The sequence below is a fragment of the Nelumbo nucifera genome, chromosome 2 (assembly GCF_055504915.1).
Source record: "Nelumbo nucifera cultivar China Antique chromosome 2, China Antique-T2T, whole genome shotgun sequence".
Lineage (NCBI taxonomy): Eukaryota > Viridiplantae > Streptophyta > Magnoliopsida > Proteales > Nelumbonaceae > Nelumbo > Nelumbo nucifera.
The window spans coordinates 22,248,107-22,255,490 of NC_142650.1; the positions used below are offsets into that span (position 1 = coordinate 22,248,107).

At 39.0% G+C, this 7,384-nt stretch overlaps 1 pseudogene; it reads right to left on the reverse strand.

Moving 5' to 3' along the window:
- Window positions 1-2,599: 2,599 nt before the first annotated feature.
- Window positions 2,600-4,564, reverse strand: LOC104595435 (heterodimeric geranylgeranyl pyrophosphate synthase large subunit 1, chloroplastic pseudogene; annotated as a pseudogene).
- Between the last annotated feature and the right edge of the window lie 2,820 nt (window positions 4,565-7,384).

Genomic DNA, 7,384 nt, shown 5'->3' on the forward strand with positions numbered 1-7,384 from the left:
GACTCAAAGTCAATTTCTCAAAAAACAGCTTATATGGCATAAATGATACCAACCAATATTTTTTTTATGTTTCTTTCAAAAAATCACTGATGTGATTTCTAGATAATCAGCAAGGAAAAATCATCATTGATGCCAAACATCACCTTAATGGCTGTTTTACGAGCTGTGAGACCAATCGCTATGTTGAATAATACAACATACTGGTTTATATTGGCTAAATCTACACCACTTGAAACTCTAAGCATTGATGGCCACAATTGGTTGAAAATCGGCTTTAGTGCTCACACCATTCTACAATCTTTTATTGTTTTGCATTGAGAATATCTCCCCATGAAAAAGAACATACAAGCATGGAAATATTCCTAATGCAAGGCTATAAAGATTGTGCCAATAGTGTGAACATCTTTTATCGTTACGCTCCACATCAGCTATGAATGCAAGTGAGAGATTGAATGCAATTAGATATAATAATTGATCCCACAATTCTTAAAACAACTATCATGATTCATGCAAGTTCATCTAATCCTTTCTAGATCCATTGGACTATTCATATTTAATGCTTTCAAAATTTAACCAACAATAAAGATGAAAGAGAATTGATGGAGGATGATTTGGCCCGACCTCGTAGCATGGGGACACGTCGAGTCCAATGAACAATTCAGCCTGACAGCACGACCGCAACTTGACGGGAGAGACACGTCGAGTCCAACGTTGGCCACTTGGCGGGTTAAGCAACTCGTCGGGGACTAACACCTGGCCAACCTCGACTCCCACCAAGTGTGGGAGGTCCCGAGCTCCCCCTAAGGGGCTCTGAGCTCTCCTTTCCTAAGATGGGAGCACCCGGTTTTTGGCTAAGTGTCCCGAGGGAGAAGCACCTCAGAGTAGCACCGCCTCCAGCGTAGGCACCTCGGTACCGAGACAAACCTGCCCCAGGTAGTCCGGCGTACAGTAGCTCGGTAGGCTGTGGGGAGGCCTGTCTGACATCTGTACCTGCCGGACCCGGTGGCAGGGCTCTGACCCCTTGCCAGGTGGCGTTCCGCCTGCCAGGCGGCGTTCTGTTTGCCGTCTCCGGAAAGCATGACACGCTTGTCGAGTCCGTACCTGGCGATGGCAGCCTGTAGTAGCAACTTGCGCCTGCCACACCTACCCTGGCAGTAACGACTAGGGCGGTGGCGGTTATGCCAGGTATGACCAAGCCCCAACATAAAAGAACTCTAACTCTCACGGGGAAAATGTATTGAAGCTTAAACACTTTCAGCACTTTGACTCTCTACTCTTTCTTTGAGATTTTCTCCAGTTCTAATTTAGCCATCGAAGTGTTCCCATCGGGATAACTCCCCGAGAACCCTTCATCTTCTCCTTCCTTTCAGGTGTCGATCGTTCTAGTCAGAAGCCAAGTCACAGCCAACTAAGAGTGCCCAGATCGTGCAGCATTAAGAATGAATCAAGTTGAGCGATTGAACTGAGCTACTTCTGTAGATATATAAAAGAAGAGTCCTGAGACATGTCCTTGAGGTGAATTCTCCAATGCTTAAATAAATGAAGAAAGGATATGTCCTGAGATTGGTGCAGATTATGATTTATTTTTATTTCAAATTTTGCTTTAATTATTTCATTTCATTACATTAAAAATTAAGTAAAATAAACTAAACCCCCCACCCACCCAAAACAAAGTTAAACGAAATTTTGAATTCTTTTCATTTGTACTCCCATGCATTTGCAGTACTAATGCAAATAAAATTTTTATTAAGCTGCAACCAAACATAACCTAATGAGGTGGGCCACGGTTCGAATCTGTCAATAGATAAGCTCTCCACGCGCGGACGGACCTGTTTTGACCCTACCACTAACCCTACTAGTTCCTTAGAATGCCAAAAGAATAGTAGAGAGTCGTAATATTGGTCCTCTCTTGCAGTGCTGCCAGTGGTAGCACCAAGTGTGGATTAGCTACATTTGATGGCTGTGTTAGATGCTGTTTAACCAATAATAACATCTCACGTCAGCTATCGAAGTGTGTATAAACAGCCCATAACACAACCATCAAGTATGCACCTCCCTTTGCTACAACCATTTTTCGCTCCACCAGACATTGACCTGCCCAACAGACTGATTCATCAAAACTAATGTTGGTTTACTACCTCACCACCTGTGTTATTGATGGTTTTTTTTGGTACCACTGATGCTTTTACCTGAAACAATGTGGATAGATGATAAATATAAATCCACATACAACTGAAACCGGATCTAATAGGTACATCAAAATCAACACATTAAAATAAATATTTTGACAACTGTCAAAAGTGAGTATTAATCTTTTTAGAATGAGATGAGGGTATGAGACTGATCATTAATGCTTACGGTCGAAATGTCGATTCCACATTTATTGCTTCACAGTGTCATATGAGGATATGACAATACATCTCTGTCATCAATTTGTATTAATCCACCCAAAGCTCAATTAGTAGATTTCTTGTCCAGATGATCTTGTATATGAATGAAATCCATTAACTGTGCATCCTTTGCATATTATTCAAAGTATAGGACAGTCCTCTTAGAGAATTGTAAGGGCCCAATTAAAAATTAATGTTAAATTTTTTGCTCATGTAATAATTTTCAGAGCACCCTGTAAAAGCAAGAACAAGTTAAGAAAAGAAAAAAAAAAGTTCTAAATCGAATCAATGTTTTGTGCATATAATTGGATAAGGGGCTAAATTGCGGGTTGAAGATACTTATCACAAATAAAAGTGCACGAGATCCACATTTCTCTGTTTTGCTTTTTGGATTTTCACACCTCATGAGTTTGTTTCTTTTTGTACCATAGTGGGGAAATCTGACACAATACAAGAGGAATGGTACTATAGCATAGGTGGCATAAAGCAAACATTTATCTTTCTTTTAAGGAAAGTGTCAATTACCCAAATTTTTATTTTGCCAGTGTTAATCAGCCGTTAAGTGGCATGCAAAAAGATAAAAATGTCTTTCAAATGTCATCTAATTTTCTTTATCAATTATTCAGTAAAACCAGACCAATAGTGCCGCTTATTCATTGTCTTGTCTCTCCTCGTTCTTTCCTCATCTCTGTCCCTCTAATTTGCTAGTTTAAGAATATTGCCATGGCTACCGCTGTCCCAACTGTATAAGCTGTTAATAGTGGACGACTGAGACTTTAGATGATAAATGAAAATATTTGGCATACCTTTGTAATGTCTAGAATATCATCCACCACCTGAAACAACAAACCAATGCACCTAGCATACCTTCGTTCTCACCCCCTCCACCTTGGTTATGCTTCCTCTGCCCATGATCATTCCATAGACAGCCGAAGCTTCAAGCAGCTTTGTAGTCTTGTGGACATGAATGTACTCCAATTCCTTTAGACCCACTACTTGATGTCCCTCACAAGTCATGCCAACAATTTGGCCTACCACAAGTCCGTCAGACCCAACTGCGGCACCCAGCTCAGCCACTACTCGGACGACAAGATTCGGCGGCACATCGGTGGTCTTAGCCATGACATGATCAATAGGGTTCACGTTAAATGTCAAATCGACCAAACCAGCCTGACCCAACCCAAGTTGGTCAATTTCAGTTTGTATGAAAAAAATAAACCGAAAACTCGTATCAGTTTTAGTTTTCATGTATGAAAACCAAAGCCAAATCGAAACGAACCGATCCTATATTTTTAAGTAATTATTAATTAGTCCCTACCCTATATGTTAAATGTTGATATATTTTATTTGTGTTTTGTTTGAACTTTAAAAAAAATTGGTTATTTATGATAAAAACTAAAGACATAAAACCAATACAAATATAATACAATGGTACAATATTTAATTCAGTTTTGTATCAATTTAAATATATATTGACAAAAAAATCAGTTTTGCATAAAAAATTAATTGATTTAAATATATATTTTGGTTTTTCATAAAAACTAAAAAAAATAATCTTAAATATAAATAGATATTTAGATATAGATATTTTAGTTTAATATATATATATAAAAACCGACTAAAACGATAAACCGACTAAAACGATAAACCGACCCTTCATGTTTGGATCGGTTTTGCTTCAGGGTTAGTCGGTTTTGGTTTAGTCAATGAGCAAATCGACTAGGTCGGGTTGGTTGAAAAAAATGACTCAAACCGACCCAACCCGACCCGTGAACACCCCTAATGCTCAAAGGCCAGGGAAAGCAGTGCATCCCTGTCCAGAACAACTATGGCTTCCCCAAAAGCCTTATGGTTGGTGAGCTTGCCTCATCTCAAATCATTGTTGTCCATGCAAGGGAGGTAATCGTGTATGAGTGACATGGTATGAATCATCTCAATTGCACACGCCACGGGAAGAGCTAGAGATCCATCCCCTCCCACTAACTCACAGGATGTGATGCCAGGATGGGGCAGATGTGCTTCCGACCAGCCAGCAATGAATACCTCATGGCCTAATGTATCTTGATTGGATGTCTCAGAGGAACAACCTCCTCCAGAGCCTTGTTAACCCTTTCAGCCTTTGTGGCCATGTATTCCTCAAAATGGAACACCGAGCCTAAGTGGTTCAGTGGCATGCTTGGACCGTCAAGATGGCAGCTCCCAAACAGAGGAGAATTGCTGACAAAATTCCAATATTTTTTTTTTAGGTTATGAAGAGTGGAAAGTAGCTAAAGTCCAGTTAAGAACCGTTTTTATGTCTGGCAGTGTGTTGTGCTGAAAAACCAGGTCTATAAAAAATGGTTTTCTAACAGAACCATCCAACTACATAGCTGTTGGTATTGTCCATTATCCTATTCCTATGAGATAAGCCATAAGAGTCTCAAGCTCAACTCTCAAGAGTAAGTGAGTTGTAACAAATATATAGACTCGGGACTCGGCAGCGTCAGGGGACTCAGGGCCAGCTAAAAGCGGCCAAGCTCAACTCTGGAAGTCCGAAGTCCAAACCAAAATAAAGCTAGCAAATAGCGATTAGCAAAAGCTCAAACCAATACAAATCTTCTTCGAATCCTACGGTCGTCTAGTATTGCAAGAAGAACGCACTTAGATCAGGTGTTGACTGTTTTTACTTTTTTTTTTCTACCTCCACGGCTCCACTCAATTGATCCATTCTACGAATATTCGTTGCTTCTCTTTTCTTGGTTTCAAACTAGGAGTCTGGGATACTGTCGATAGTTAGCGACTCACTCGCTTCCCGCTGTTGCCATTGGTGGTACCGTTGTGAGGGTGACCGGGGAGCTGGTGGTGGTTGTTTATGTCGTCGTCGCAGTTGAAAGGAGGGTGGTACTGGTAGTACATCCGAGCCATCCCTCAACTGCGTACAGAGAGCTTTGCCTCTATTTCATTTTCTTGAGAAAGAAGATGATGAATAATGTCTAAGGGTAAATTTGACATTTTCAAAAGTCTTAAAATGGACACGAGGTCATGTGATATACATAACCGATGGTCCATTAATGGTAGGTACTAGATTGTTGCAAAATGAAAGTTCGGGTACTAGATTGTTGCGTTTTAAAATTCGAGTACTAAATTGGCACTTGGCCTAAAGTATAGGGTACCTATTGAGAATTTTCCCTTTCTTTTATAGTACCATTTTGTACTAGGCATGGCTCCCGTACTCAGTATGGGGCCACTAATATGAACTATTTTCAATTTTCAATTTTTTAAATCATTTATATTAAAAGTTTAGGTTAGGTTTTTCATTTGTTGTTTTGATAGATTTTTATTTGATTTAAGAGACTTACCATATTTTATCTAGTACTTCACCCTGTTATGGGGCAGTCACACATATGTATAATTTTGGTTTCTACTCTTATTTTTTTGTTTTTATAGTAATGCTATTTTATTTGAGTTTTTTTTAGAAGATTTTATTTAAGTTTCACTATTTGTCTAATAATTATATTTACATTTGAAATTCAAATAAAACTAACTATTGAAATTGTAGACCGTAGACTGAAGCGGTTGTAGGCAAAAGTGATTGTAAATAACCACTTCTACATTTTCTACATTTTTTAGGAATGAATGAGAATGGGAGTTTCCCACTTCCCATGTATTTCTAAAGAACTATTATTGAATGTATGACACCTGTCTTAGAGTGCCATATGTCTGAATTCAAAATTTTAAATATAGTTAAAAGAAATTTATGTATATGAGGAGTGGGTTTTCTTTTTGAAAACGTGAACAACTAATTTCTGAGATGCTTTTTCTAGAAAATTGAGGTTGCCACTTAAGTGATTAGTGGGGGGCTATGGTCTGAAGACCTTCCTTTAATATATATATTAGATGTATCATCTATGAGAGGATATCAACAATTTTCAAAGAATAGACGACTTGATTTCCTTTTTTGGGTATGGCATATTATAGATTAAAGGGTTAAGGGTTGGGGATAGGGGTGTTCACGGGTCGGGTTGGGTCGGTTTATTGGGTTTTCCCAACCGACCCGACCTGGTCGAGTTACCTGAGGTGGAAACCGAAATCGACCCACTGATAGGCCAAACCGACCTAGTCGGTTTGAGTCGGGTTGGGTCGGTTTCGGCCGGTTTTAGTTTTGCTCCTGTACAAAAGGACACCTAATTGAATTCTAATTGTAATTGCCTAATGGGCCTTATAATTAAGTAGGAAACTACTCAAACTAGGAACCACCAAACTAGAAGAAGACTAGTTCGGTTCGGGTCGGGTCACAAGAAAACCGAAACCGAAACCGACCCGATATATCGATTTATATATTTGCCCAACCCGAAACCGACCGGTACTGATGAAAACCCGGCCGACTCAGGTTGGGTCAGTCCGAATTGATCGGTTTGGTCAGGTTAAGCATTCTTATGAACAACCCTAGTTGGGGACAGAACAGGGTGCAAGTGAAGTCCACTAATCCATGGTTCAAAGTAGTGACACATATTTTACCAAAAAAAGTAGTGACATATTCGATGCTCATTTTTTAGTGTCAAACATATTTTTAGGATAATATTATTAAAAAACTAAACTTATCCGTATTTCACATTTTGGTGGGTTTAAAATCCATTTGCATAATAGGATATATACATATAACCGATAATAGCGATATTTTGAACTTTGCACTAACCTTATCACAAAGAGTTTAGCGTTATATCTCACACATGAAAACTACCTTTACCAACAATTCAAGAATGTGAAAGTTGACAAACAAACACTTCATGCCAATTATGCCGAGAAAGCATGTGCTGTGACCATGGTGGCAGCATTCTGTTGGGACACAACATGGTTAGGTTAGTGATGGAATTAAATTCCAAACATCACTTGAAATGTTTCGGGTATGGCTTAAACGGTATCATTCTCATGTAGGCGTTTGTCCTAAAATTGTTATTTGATAGGCTTGTTTATCTAATAAACATTTGTATCGGTTTATGTGTAAATTAACTGTT